The sequence below is a fragment of the Triticum urartu genome, chromosome 3, assembly GCF_003073215.2.
Source record: "Triticum urartu cultivar G1812 chromosome 3, Tu2.1, whole genome shotgun sequence".
NCBI lineage: Eukaryota > Viridiplantae > Streptophyta > Magnoliopsida > Poales > Poaceae > Triticum > Triticum urartu.
The window spans coordinates 60,281,716-60,296,015 of NC_053024.1; positions in this window are offsets into that span (position 1 = coordinate 60,281,716).

A 14,300-nucleotide genomic window follows, 5' to 3' on the forward strand; every position below is an offset into this window, starting at 1 on the left:
ATCCAAAATAGATAATATAATAGCATGGAACAATAAAAAAGTATAGAGACGTGGGAGATGTATCAAGCATCCCCAAGCTTAATTCATGCTCGTCCTCGAGTAGGTAAATGATAAAAACATAATTTTTGATGTGGAATGCTACCTAACATATTTATCCATGTAATTTTCTCTATTGTGGCATGAATGTTCAGATCCGTATGATTCAAAACAAAAGTTTAATATTGACATAAAAACAATAATATTTCAAGCATTCTAACAACATATTGATGTCTTCTGAAAATAACAGGGCCAAAGAAAGCTTATCCCTACAAAATCATATAGTCTGGCTATGCTCCATATATCTTCATCACACAAAATATTGAAATCATGCACAACCCCGATGACAAGCCAATCAATTGTTTCATACTTTTCATTTTCTGAAACCTTTTCAACTTTCACGCAATACATGACCGTTAGCCATGGACATAGCACTATAGGTGGAGTAGAAGGTGGTTGTGGAGAAGACAAAAAGAGGGAGATAGTCTCACATCAACTAGGCGTATTAACGGGCTATGGAGATGCCCATCAATAGATATCAATGTGAGTGAGTAGGGATTGCCATGCAACGGATGCACTAGAGCTATAAGTTTATGAAAGCTCAAAAAGAAAATTAAGTGGGTGTGCATCCAACTTGCTTGCTCATGAAGACCTAGGGCATTTTGAGGAAGCCCATCGTTGGAATATACAAGCCAAGTTCTATAATGAAAATGCCCACTAGTATATGAAAGTGACAACATAAGAGACTCTCTATCATGAAGATCATGGTGCTACTTTGAAGCACAAGTATGGAAAAGGATAGTAACATTGCCCCTTCTCTCTTTTTCTCTCATTTTTTCTTTTTTTTCTCTCTCTTTTCTTTTTCTTTCCCCTTTTTTATTTTCCTTTCTCTCTTTTTTTTCTTTTTCTTTCTCTCTTTTTTATTTTATTTCTTCACATGGGAAAATGTTCTAAAAAAGAAGATCATCATACTTCTATTTACTTACAACTCAATACTAGAACAAGATATGACTCCATATGAATGCCTCCGGCGGTTTACCGGGATGTGCAATGAATCAAGAGCAACATGTATAAAAAATGATGAACGGTGGCTTTGCCACAAATACGATCTCAACTACATGATCATGCAAAGCAATATGAAAATGATGATGCATGTCATAATAACAGAACGGTGGAAAGTTGCATGACCATATATCTCGGAATGGCTATGGAAATGCCATAATAGGTAGGCATGGTGGCTGTTTTGAGGAAGGTATATGGTGGGTTTATGGTACCGGTGAAAGTTGCGCGGTACGAGAGAGGCTAGCAATGGTGAAAGGGTGAGAGTGCGTATAATCCATGGACTCAACATTAGTCATAAAGAACTCACATAATTATTGCAAAAATCTATTAGTCATCGAAACAAAGTACTACATGCATGCTCCTAGGGGGGTAGATTGGTAGGAAAAGAACATCACTCGTCCTCGACCGCCACTCATAAGGAAGACAATAAAAAAATATAACATGCTCCAACTTCGTTACATAATGGTTCACGATACGTGCATGCTACGGGACTCGCAAACCTTAACACATGTATTTCTCAAATTCACAACTACTCACTAGCATGACTCTAATATCACCATCTTCATATCTCAAAACAATCATAAGGAATCAAACCTCTCATCGTATTCAATGCACTTTATATGAAAGTTTTTATTATATCCCTCTTGGATGCCTATCATATTAGGACTAAATTTATAACCAAAGCAAACTACCATGCTGTTTAGAGACTCTCAAAATAATATAAGTGAAGTATGAGAGTTCATCAATTTCTGTAAAATAAAACCACTCTCGTGCTCTAAAAAGATATAAGTGAAGCACTAGAGAAAAAATTCCTAGCTCAAAAGATATAAGTGATGCACATAGGGTATTCTAATAAATCACGATTTATGTGTGTGTCTCTCAAAAGGTGTGTACATCAATTATGATTGTGGCAAACTAAAAAGCAAAGACTCAAATCATACAAGACGCTTCAAGCAAAAGACATATCATGTGGTGAATAAAAATATAGTCTCAAGTAAAGTTATCGATAGACGAAGACAAAACAGGGGATGCCTTCCGGGGCATCCCCAAGCTTAGGCTCTTGGTTGTCCTTGAATATTACCTTGGGGTGCCTTGAGCATCCCCAAGCTTAGGCTCTTTCCACTCCTTATTCCATAGTCCATCAAATCCTTATCCGAAACTTGAAAATTTCACAACACAAAACTCAACAGAAAATCTCATAAGCTCCGTTAGTATAAGAAAATAAATCACCACTTTTGGTACTGTTGTGAACTCATTCTTTATTTATATTGGTGTAATATCTACTGTATTCCTACTTTTCCATGGTTCACACCCCCCGACACGAGCCATAGATTCATCAAAATAAGCAAACAACACAAAGCAAACAGAATCTGTCAAAAACAGAACAGTCTTTAGTAATCTGGATATTTCGAATACTTCTGTAACTCCAAAAATTCTAAAAAATTAGGACGGCCTAAGCAATTTATTTATTAATCTTATGAAAAAAGAATCAGTATTTATCATGCTCCTGTTAATAAAGAGAATTGTTTTCCTGAGCACGGAAGTTTCTGTTTTTCAGCAAGATTAAATCAACTATCACCATAAGCTATCCCGAAGGTCTTACTTGGCACAAACACTAATTAAAACACAAAACCACATCTAACCATATGCTAGATGAAATATTTATTGCAAAAAAGAACCTAAAAAGCAAAAATAAAAATAAAATTGGGTTGCCTCCAAACAAGCGCTATTGTTTAACGCCCTTAGCTAGGCATAAAACACGAATAGATCTAAGTATTATCATCTTTGGCATGCAATTCTTAAATTGTGCACTTATAATTCTTAGGAGATTCTTTAGTTTTATAAATGATCAAACTCCTAGGCAAGAAATCAAGAAATGCATTCATGGCAATGGGTTCCTTAATAATATTAAAAGAATCGGGGTGAATACTTATGGATTTGAGATCTACATTATCTTTACTAGAATTTTCACCCTTATCCTTAGGGACATAAACAAACTTGGCAATCTTAGTAGGAGGAAGCTTTTGAGTAGTTTTGACAGAGGAAAAAGCGGAACCCAAGTTGGTAATAATATCTTCTAGTTTGCCAATTCTAGTAGAATCTTGATCTATCTTTTCATTAACTAGGGGTTCCTTTTCCCCAATATTCTTTAAAGTAACTCCTACTTCAGATTCACATTGAGTAATATGATTATGAATCTTTTTATCCAAATTTTCAATCATCTCAACGGAAGCAATCTTATTTTCAATAATATCAAGCCTTTGCATTATATGCTCCAAGGTTAAAACAGTTCCATTGACCAAAAGAGGTGATGGGCCTAACAAGTCTATCATGGCATTGTAAGAATCACAAGTATGCCTACCCAAGAAATTCCCTCCAGTAATGGTATCTAGAACATATCTATTCCAAGGAGTAACACCCACATAAAAATTACGAGGAAGAACAGCAGTAGGTTTCTTTTGAGTAGATCTATTTTGAGCATTGCAAATTCCATACCAAGCATCTTTTAAGTTTTCCCCCTCCTTTTGTTTAAAATTGAGAACTTCATTATCGGGGGTGCTAACAATGATGGGAGGACTGGCCATAGGAGCGAGACAAGCACACAAAAGGCAAACGAAGAAGACGAACATAAGAGGGGCGAAGAAAAGGCAAATCTTTTGGAAAATCGTTTTAGAAGTGGGGGGAGAGGAAAATGAGAGGTGAATGGCAAATAATGTAATGCGAGAGATGAGAGTTTATGATGGGTACTTGGTATGTCTTGGATTGGTGTAGATCTCCTCGACAACGGTGCCAGAAATTCTTCCTGCTACTTCTTGAGCTTGCGTTGGTTTTTCCCTTGAAGAGGAAAGGCTGATGCAGCAAAGTAGAGTAAGTATTTCTATCAGTTTTGAGAACCAAGGTATCAATCCAGTAGGAGACAACGCACAAGTCACCGAATATATCTGCACAAACAAACACCAACTTGCACTCAACACGATAAAGGGGTTGTCCATCCCTTCACGGTTATTTTCAAAGTGAGATCTGATAGAGATGGATAAACGGTAAAGTAATATTTTTGCTATTTTTGGTTTATGGAACAGAAAGTAAAAGATTGCAAAGGAAGTAAATAGGAAACTAAAATTGTAGATCAAAAACTTATATGATGGAAAGTAGACCTGGGGGCCATAGGTTTCACTAGAGGCTTCTCTCAAGATACAAAATATTACGATGGTGAACAAATTACTGCCGAGCAATTGATAGAAAAGCGGAAAGTTATGACGATATCTAAGGCAATGATCATGAATATAGGCATCACGTCCATGTCAAGTAGACCGACTCATGCTTGCATCTACTACTATTACTCCACACATCGACCGACTCCTGTCTGCATCTAGAGTATTAAGTTCATAGAACAGAGTAACGCATTAAGTAAGATGACATGATGTAGCAGGATAACCTCAAGCAATATGATGAAAACCCCATCTTGTTATCCTCGATGGCAACAATACAATACGTGTCAGTTCCCCTTCTGTCACTCGGATCAAGCACCATAAGATTGAACCCAAAGCTAAGCACTTCTCCCATTGCAATAAAAACCAGTCTAGTTGGCAAAACCAAATCGATAGTTTGAAGAGACTTGCAAAGATATCAAATCATGCATATAAGAATTCAGAGGAGATTCAAATAATATTCATAGATAAGCTGATCATAAATCCACAATTCATCGGATCTCGGCAAACACACCGCAAAAAGAGTATTACATCGAGTAGATCTCCAAGAACATCGAGGAGAACATGGTATTGAGAATCAAAGAGAGAGAACAAGCCATCTAGCTACTAGCTATGGACCCGTAGGTTTGTGTTAAAGTACTCATGCTTCATCGGAGAGGCAATGGTGTTTCTATAGAAGCCCTCCATGATCGTATCCCCCTCTAGCAGGACGCCGAAAAAGGCCCCTAGATGGGATCTCACAGGTATAGAAGGTTGCGGGGGTGGTAAAGTGTTTCCGTGGCTCTCCTGATTGGTTTTGGAATATTTGAGAATATATAGGCGAAAGAAATAGGTTGGTTGAGTCATGAGGGGCCCACAAGGGTGGGGGCGCGCCCTCCGTCCTGGTGGGTTCCTTGTAGCTTCCCTGACGTGTACTCCAAGTCCTCTGGATGTCTTCTAGTGCAAGAAAATTCATCGCGAAACTTTCATTCTGTTTGGACTCCATTTGATATTCCTTTTCTATGAAACTCTAAAACAAGGAAAAAAACAGGAACTAGCACTGGGCTCTAGGTTAATAGGTTAGTCCCAAAAATAATATAAAATAGCATAATAATGCATATAAAACATCCAAAACAGATAATATAATAGCAGGGAATAATCAAAAATTATAGATACGTTGGAGACGTGTCAGTTACGAAGGGAAACAAAGAGTTTGCAATCCCACATCTCGGTGACACCCAAAATCCCCATCGGTGAGACCGAACTGATTTGGGTTTCTGGCTATGGCTATGTCAAATGAACTCGATGGCGCCGGATGGATCAAATTGGTGGGGCCGAGTTTGACTTTAGCTTTAGGACATATTGGGATTTGAGAAAGTGGTTGAGGGCTTTGGAGCATATCACTAAGCATTTTGAGCAAGTAGACCATTAAGCAACACCTCATCCCTTTTTAATAGTATTGGCTTTTCCTATGGACTCAATGTGATCTTGGATCACTATAATAGAAATAAAGAGTCTTGAGCTTTTGCCAATATTTGTCTTTAGCATTTTGAGGGGTGCACATCCCTAGTTGTAACGCCCCGGACACACCCGCCAGTGGTCGTTACTCCTGGCGGGATGTAGACTAGCCTCACAGATCAACACTAGTCTTTTCTGCACACTTTGTCCTCACTCATGCGCACCTGGGAGCAACTTCCCGATCAGTCACCCATCCTAAAATTACTCCAAGCTGAGCATGCTTAACTTTGGGGTTCTGTTTGAATGGGCTTCTGGAAAAGAATGAATTCCTTATTGATATGAGTAGGCTATCATCCCTATTAAGCCAGGGTATCACATACAACCCCACTCAGAGGAACCGACGTCCTTGTTGGGCCACAGGAACGTTCCCTCTTGGCACATAGTCTGTTAATCCAGTATGGTACATGTGTCATGCCGTGTGCCACAATGGGTCACAAACGTCATGAACAAAATGACTGCACGCCTGTCCACAAACATCCGTGTAACCGCGAGGGTCGGCTCTGGTACCAACTTGTAACGCCCCGGACACACCCGCATCATGGGTGTTACACTAGTCCATGACATGCCAATCATTGAACTTTCTGAAATAATCATCTTGAGTGGATATTAGTTCAATGAGCTATATGTTGTTATGAATTACCAAAACCACCGGGGATTAGTTGCACTTTCACCAGTTAACTGTAATGGTCCACCCCACCTGTTTGCGGTCTGCTAGAGGACGGCAAAGATTCTTTATCGTTTGCTAGCAGACGGCAAAGAGAACGACAGCTAACGGCTACGGCCCACCCCCGCACCCCACCTTCCACTCTCCATCTCTCTTTCTCTCTCACTCCACCGCGCCACCCCCGGCCCCAACCGCCCTCGACCCCCACCGTCCTCGCCGCCCCTGACCCCCCGCCGCCCCCCACGGCCCCTGCGCCCAGACAACCAGGCGCCCCGCGTGCCCACTCCGGTGAGCTCTCCCCTTGTTTTTTTCTTTTTTCTACTATTAGTAACTAGGTTAATTAGTACTGTTAGTTAGGTTAGTTAGTTTAGTTAGATTAGTTCTAGGTTAGTTAGGTTAGTTCTAGGTTAGTTAGGTTAGTTCTTAAAAAATATTAGGAGAAGAAAACAATAAGAATAAGAAGAAGAGGAGGAGGAGGAGAAGAAAACGGGGAGGAGAAGAAGAAAAGAAGAAGAAGAAGAAGAAGAAGAAGAAGAAGGAGTAGTAGAAGATGGAGAAAAAGAAGAGGAGGAGGAGGAGAAGAAGAAGAAGAATAGATGGTCGTCCCGGCGCCAGTGGGTCCTGCCAGTCCCGGCGCCGTCGCCCAGGCCGAGAATCCCCCGGTCTGAGTGTTGACCCATCGACCATGCGTCGCCATACCTAAGGGCGCCCGAGGATGAGCGGGTTAGGGGGTTCCTTGGCCTCCCGCGGCAACAGTTCTCGGGGTCGATGGCGGTCGAACACCTTGGCAAATTTGTCTTGCAGCCTCTGCGATGAGGATTAAAAGCCAAGTGTTAAAAATTGAAACACCCAAACTGACTCATGACAAAAAATTAAAGCATAGAAAGAGAAACCAAAGACGAAACAGCTTTTTTAACAGCTTTTTTAATGAATTTGAGAGGATGATGGTGAAGAACTCAAAAGCCATTTGTGTCGTGTGGTTGTTTCCATACATTCTGCTAGAGCACAACAACCCTTCTTCTGACCACCATTGGTGTCTTCCGGTCATGAGAAGGGTTGTTGCGATGTAGTGGAATGTAAGGAAATGACCACAAGACACCAATGGTTTTCGAGTTCTTCGCCATCATCCTCTCCAATTCATTAAAAAAGCTGGTACAGAAAATCATCCTAGTTGCACTACCTCTCACTATGTACTATTTCGTCTTTTGTTTCTCTTTCTACGCCCTGATTTTTTGTCATGAGTCAGTCTGGTTGTTTGAAGTTTCAAAACTTGGATTTTAATCCTCATCGCAAAGGATGCCAGACAAATTCGTCAAGGTGTTCGACCGCCATCGGCCTCGAGAACTGTTGCTACGGGACGCTGAGCACCAGCATCACTTGTGGGACGTGGATGTAGTGTTCGATGTCGATCGAGGATCGCCGAGGGGTCGGGGTTCAAGGGTCGAGGATCACCGAGGGGTCGAGGGTAAGGAGCGTTATGAGGCTCCTTCGTCAGCGTGTGGTGGGAGTGGTACTTCCATTCCACCCGTACCTCTCTAGAGAGCGTTGTATGATGGTATGGCTTCGCCGATGGGCACTTCTTCATCGGCGTCTGATAACCCACAAGTATAGGGGATCGCAACAGCTTTCGAGGGTAGAGTATTCAACCCAAATTTATTGATTAGACACAAGGGGAGCCAAAGAATATTCTCAAGTATTAGCAGCTGAGTTGTCAATTCAACCACACCTGGAAACTTAGTATCTGCAGCAGAGTGTTTAGTAGCAAAGTAATATGGTAGTGATGGTAACGGTAACAAAAGAGTAACAAAAGCAAACTAATGTTTTTGGTATTTTGTAGTGATTTTAACAATAGCAACAGGAAAGTAAATAAGCGTAAACCAGTATATGGAAAGCTCGTAGGCATCGGATCAATGATGGATAATTATGCTGGATGTGGTTCATCATGTAACAGTCATAACATAGGGTGACACAGAACTAGCTCCAATTCGTCAATGTAACGTAGGCATGTATTCCGAATATAGTCATACGTGCTTATGGAAAAGAACTTGCATGACATCTTTTGTCCTACCCTCCCGTGGCAGCGAGGTCCTTATGGAAACTAAGGGATATTAAGGCCTCCTTTCAATAGAGAACCAGAACAAAGCATTAGCACATAGTGAATACATGAACTCCTCAAACTACGGTCATCACCGGTAAGTATCCCGATTATTGTCACTTCGGGGTTAACGGATCATAACACATAATAGGTGACTATAGACTTGTAAGATAGGATCAAGAACTCTCATATATTGATGAAAACATAATAGGTTCAGATCTGAAATCATGGCACTCGAGCCCTAGTGACAAGCATTAAGCATAGCAAAGTCATAGCAACATCAATCTCAGAACATAGTGGATACTAGGGATCAGACCCTAACAAAACTAACTCGATTACATGATAAATCTCATCCAACCCATCACCGTCCAGCAAGCCTACGGTGGAATTACTCACGCACGGCGGTGAGCACCATGAAATTGGTGATGGAGGATGGTTGATGATGATGACGGTGACGAATCCCCCTCTCCGGAGCCCAGAACGGACTCCAGATCAGCCCTCTCGAGAGGTTTTAGGGCAGCTCCGTATCGTAAAACGCGATGAAATCTGCTCTCTTATGTTTTTTCTCCCTGAAAGCAGTTATATAGAGTTGGAGTTGGAGTCGAGAGGTCTCCAGGGGGCCCACGAGGTAGGGGGCGCGTCCTAGGTGGGGGCGCCCCCCACCCTCGTGGCAAGGGTGTGGTCCCCCTGGTCTTCATCTTTGGTGAGGATTTTTTATTATTTATTGTAAGATATTTCGTGGAGTTTTAGGTCATTCCGAGAACTTTTGTTTTCTGCACATAAAACAACATCATGGCAATTCTGCTGAAAACAGCGTTAGTCCGGGTTAGTTCCATTCAGATCATACAAGTTAGAGTCCAAAACAAGGGCAAAAGTGTTTGGAAAAGTAGATACGAAGGAGACATATCAACTCCCCCAAGCTTAAACCCTTGCTTGTCCTCAAGCAATTCAGTTGACAAACTGAAAGAAATAAAGAAAAACTTTTACAAACTTTGTTTGCTCTTGTTGTTGTAAATATGTCAAGCTAGCATTCAAGTTTTCAGCAAAGATTATAACTAACCATATTTGCAATAATTCTCAGGTCTCATGATTACCCATATCAATAGCATAATCAAAAGCAAGCCATAATAATAAATCTCGGATGACAACACTTTCTCAAAACAATCATAATATGATATAACAAGATGGTATCTCGCTAGCCCTTTCTGAGACCGCAAAACATAAATGCAGAGCACCTTTAAAATCAAGGACTGACTAGACTTTGTAATTCATGCTAAAAGAGATCCAGTCATAGTCACACCCAATATAAATTAACAGTAATGAATGCAAATGACAGCTGCGCTCTCCAGCTAGTGCTTTTTAATAAGAGGATGATGACTCAACATAAAAGTAAATAGATAGGCCCTTCGCAGAGGGAAGCAAGGATTTGTAGAGGTGCCAGAGCTCGGTTTTGAAATAGAGGTGAATAATATTTTGAGCGGTATACTTCCATTGTCAACATAACAACCAAGAGATGGCGATATCTTCCATGCTACACACATTATAGGCGGTTCCCAAACAGAATGGTAAAGTTTATACTCCCCCTCCACCAACAAACATCAATCCATGGCTTGCTCGAAACAACGAGTGCCTCCAACATACATCAGGTCCTAGGGGGAGTTTTGTTTTGCAATTATTTTTGATTTAGTTTGCATAAAGCATGGGACTGGGCATCCCGGTGACCAGCCATTTTCTCGTGAGTGAGGAGCGGAGTCCAGTCCTCTTGAGAATAACCCGCCTAGCATGGAAGATACACGCAGCCCTAGTTGACACATGAGCTATTCGATCATACAAAACAGGATGATTATTTGAAGGTTTAGAGTTTGGCACATACAAATTTACTTGGAACGGTAGGTAGATACCGCATATAGGTAGGTATAGTGGACTCATGTGGAATAACTTTGGGGTTTAAGGAGTTTGGATGCACAAGCAGTATTCCCGCTTAGTACAGGTGAAGGCTAGCAAAAGACTGGGAAGCGACCAACTAGAGAGCGACAACAGCAATGTACATGCATTAAAATTAATAAACATTGGATGCAAGCATGAGTAGGATATAATCCACCATGAACATAAATATCATGAAGGCTATGTTGATTTGTTTCAACTACATGCGTGAACATGTGCCAAATCAAGTCACTTAAATCATTCAAAGGAGGATACCACCCCATCATACCACATCATAACCATCTCAATAGCATGTTGGCACGCAAGGTAAACCATTATAACTCATAGCTAATCAAGCATGGCACAAGCAACTATGATCTCTAATTGTCATTGCAAACATGTTTATTCATAACAAGCTGAATCAAGAACGATGAACTCATCATATTTACTAAAACAAAAGAGGTCGAGTTCGTACCAGCTTTTCTCATCTCAGCCAGTCCATCATATATCATCATAATTGCCTTTCACTTGCACGACCGAACGATGTGAATAATAATAAGAGTGCACGTGCATTGGACTAAGCTAGAATCTGCGAGCATTCAATAAATAGGAGAAGACAAAGCAATATGGGGTCTTGGTTAAATCAACAATAAAGCATATAAGAGACACTTCAAGAATTTAATCATGGTCTTCTCCTATCGACCCCCAAAGAAAAGAAAAGAAATAAAACTATTCACACGGGAAAGCTCCCAACAAGCAAAAGAAGAACATGAAATATTTTTGGGTTTTCTTTTTAATTATTACTACAGCAAGAAAAGTAAACTACTGATAATTTTTTTTTGGTTTTTCTTAAGGTTTATTAAACACACAAGAAGAAAGCATAAAAGGAAATAAACTAGCATGGATGGTACAATGAAAAAGTATGAACACCGACATCTAGCAATGAGTGTGTGTGAACATAAATGTAATGTCGGTGAGAAATACGTACTCCCCCAAGCTTAGGCTTTTGGCCTAAGTTGGTCTATGGCCACGGTTGGCCTCGCTGATATCCATAATAATAGTTGTGGGGGTCGTACTGTGATGAGGAAGAAGAAGGCTCCGATTGCCACTGGCTGGCAATCATCTCTGGATCCCACTGATAGTTAGACTGTCGTGAAGGATCAAATTGTGGTTCCGGTTCTGGCTCCTCGGCTGGTGCAGGGTTCCGGTAGGCGTGAATAGCCGTCAATGGAACAAGGTACGTGCCTATAGTCAAATCAAACAAAGAAGGAGCAGGCGAGGTAATAGTCTCAGGATGATGTTTATTAAAAAACAATTGATATTTAAGCTCTCCCGCCCTATTTTTAATAATAAAATCATGTGCCACCATACTTTTATAAATAGATAAACACGAGGCAACACTTTTTATGCCTTCTCAGCATGCCTAATAGGTATGTTAAAATGTGCAGCTAGGCATGTAGCATAGATGCCTCCAAAGATGGGGCCCTTTGTACGGTTCAGACTTAACCGTTTAGCAATAATACCACCCATACTAAAAGTGTTATCACTATATAAACCGTGGAGCAGAATAATTATATCAGGGATACTAAGGTTTCCACAGTTTCCGCGTCCAATTAAGCAACGACTAGCAAATAATACAAAGTAACGTAAAACAGGAAAATGTATGCTAGTGATTCGTGCATCGGAAACCTTCCTAGTTTATCCTACAGTGATAGTATCAATAAACCCCTCCACATCATCATGACGTGGTTCTTCTGTCTTGCCCCCAAAAGGGACTAAACAAATCCGACAGAAATCATAAAGTGACATCTCCTTATGCTCATCATATAAATGAAACTCCACCATAGGTGGTGAGTTCCTAGAATGAAAACGAAAGTTTTGCACAAAGGTATTTGTGAGTAAGAGATACTGATCGCATTGGTCATGGAGGAAAGCGGTGAGGCCTGCATTATGAGCCAATTCATAAAAATCTTCATAAATCCCGGCTGCTCTCAAGAAATCCTCGGAAGGCCATTCACACGCCCGAACCTCCACGGTGTGCGGCAAATTATACTTAGGCTTCGGTGCCTTTTCCTTCGAGCTTTGGCTCGATGAGCCCCTCAATGATCTCCTCATCATTTTCTAAAAAATTCTGAAATTTTTAGTAACTTCAAAATAAAAGTAAACCAAACTCAATAATATTGATAGCAACCACTCCTACAAGTGCCTAGGGCCTATATCATGCATCAAAACTACTTTTGACCATATAAATTTGACATGCAAGCTCAAGAACAGGGTCACCTAAGCAGCAAAAATTTGCAATGAATAAAGCACTAGAACAAAAACTAATTGGACCAATGGAGGAGTCACATACCAAGGAACAATCTCCCCAAGCAGTTTTGTGAGAGGTGCTTTGAGCAAGGAGAACGAAAATGGTAGCAAAGAGGGCTGGAACTCGTGCTTGAGTTGGTTTTTCATGTTTGTGGGAGGAAGAATAAGAGGATGGGTGCAGGAATAAGTGGAGGAGGGCCACCGTGGGCCCACGAGGCAGGGGGCGCGCCCAAGGGGGGTGGGCGCACCCTCCACCCTCGTGGCAAGTTGGTTGGCCCCCTGGTGCATTCTTTGTTCCATAAATCCTCAAATATTATAGAAAAATCATATTTAATTTTCAGGGCATTTGGAGAACTTTTATTTTTGAGGTATTTTTAGATTGCACAGATAATCAGATAACAGACTGACAAATAATTATTTTATTTTCTTTAATATAAATAACAGAAAGTAAAAGCGGGATACAGAAAGTTGTGCCTTCTAGTTTCATCCATCTCATGATTATCAAATGGAATCCACTAACAAGGTTGATCAAGTCTTGTTAACAAACTCATTCCGATTAACATGAAACCGAAGAAATTTTGAATAACACTAGGTTACCTCAACGGGGATATGCACATCCCCAATAATAAGTATATCATATTTCTTCTTGACAGTAGGAAGAGGCAAAACCTCCAAATATAATTGATGTATTTTTTCCGATAGAATTGATACTATGAACTTGAGGTTATTTCCTCAGAAAGTGTACCATATGCTCATTGCCATTAACATGAAAAGTGACATTGCCTTTGTTGCAATCAATAACAGCCCCTGCAGTATTAAGAAAAGGTCTTCCAAGAATAATAGACATACTATCGTCCTCGGGAATATCAAGAATAACAAAGTCCGTTAAAATAGTAACATTTGGAACCACAACATGCACATCCTCACAAATACCGACAGGTATAGTAGTTGATTTATCAGCCATTTGCAAAGATATTTCAGTAGGTGTCAACTTATTCAAATCAAGTCTACGATATAAAGAGAGAGGCATAACACTAACACCGGCTCCAAGATCACATAAAGCAGTTTTAACATAGTTTCTTTTAATGGAGCATGGTATAGTAGGTACTCCTGGATCTCCAAGTTTCTTTGGTATTCCACCCTTAAAAGTATAATTAGCAAGCATGGTGGAAATTTCAGCTTCTGGTATCTTTCTTTTATTTGTAACAATATCTTTCATGTACTTAGCATAAGGATTCATTTTGAGCATATCAGTCAATCGCATACGCAAAAACATAGGTCTAATCATTTCAGCAAAGCACTCAAAATCCTCATCATCCTTTTCTTGGATGGTTTGGGAGGAAAAGGCATGGGTTTCTGAACCCAAGGTTCTCTTTCTTTACCATGTTTCCTAGCAACAAAGTCTTTCTTATCATAACGTTGATTCTTTGATTGTGGGTTATCAAGATCAACAGCAAGTTCAATTTCTACATCATTATCATTACTAGGTTGAGCATTATTATGA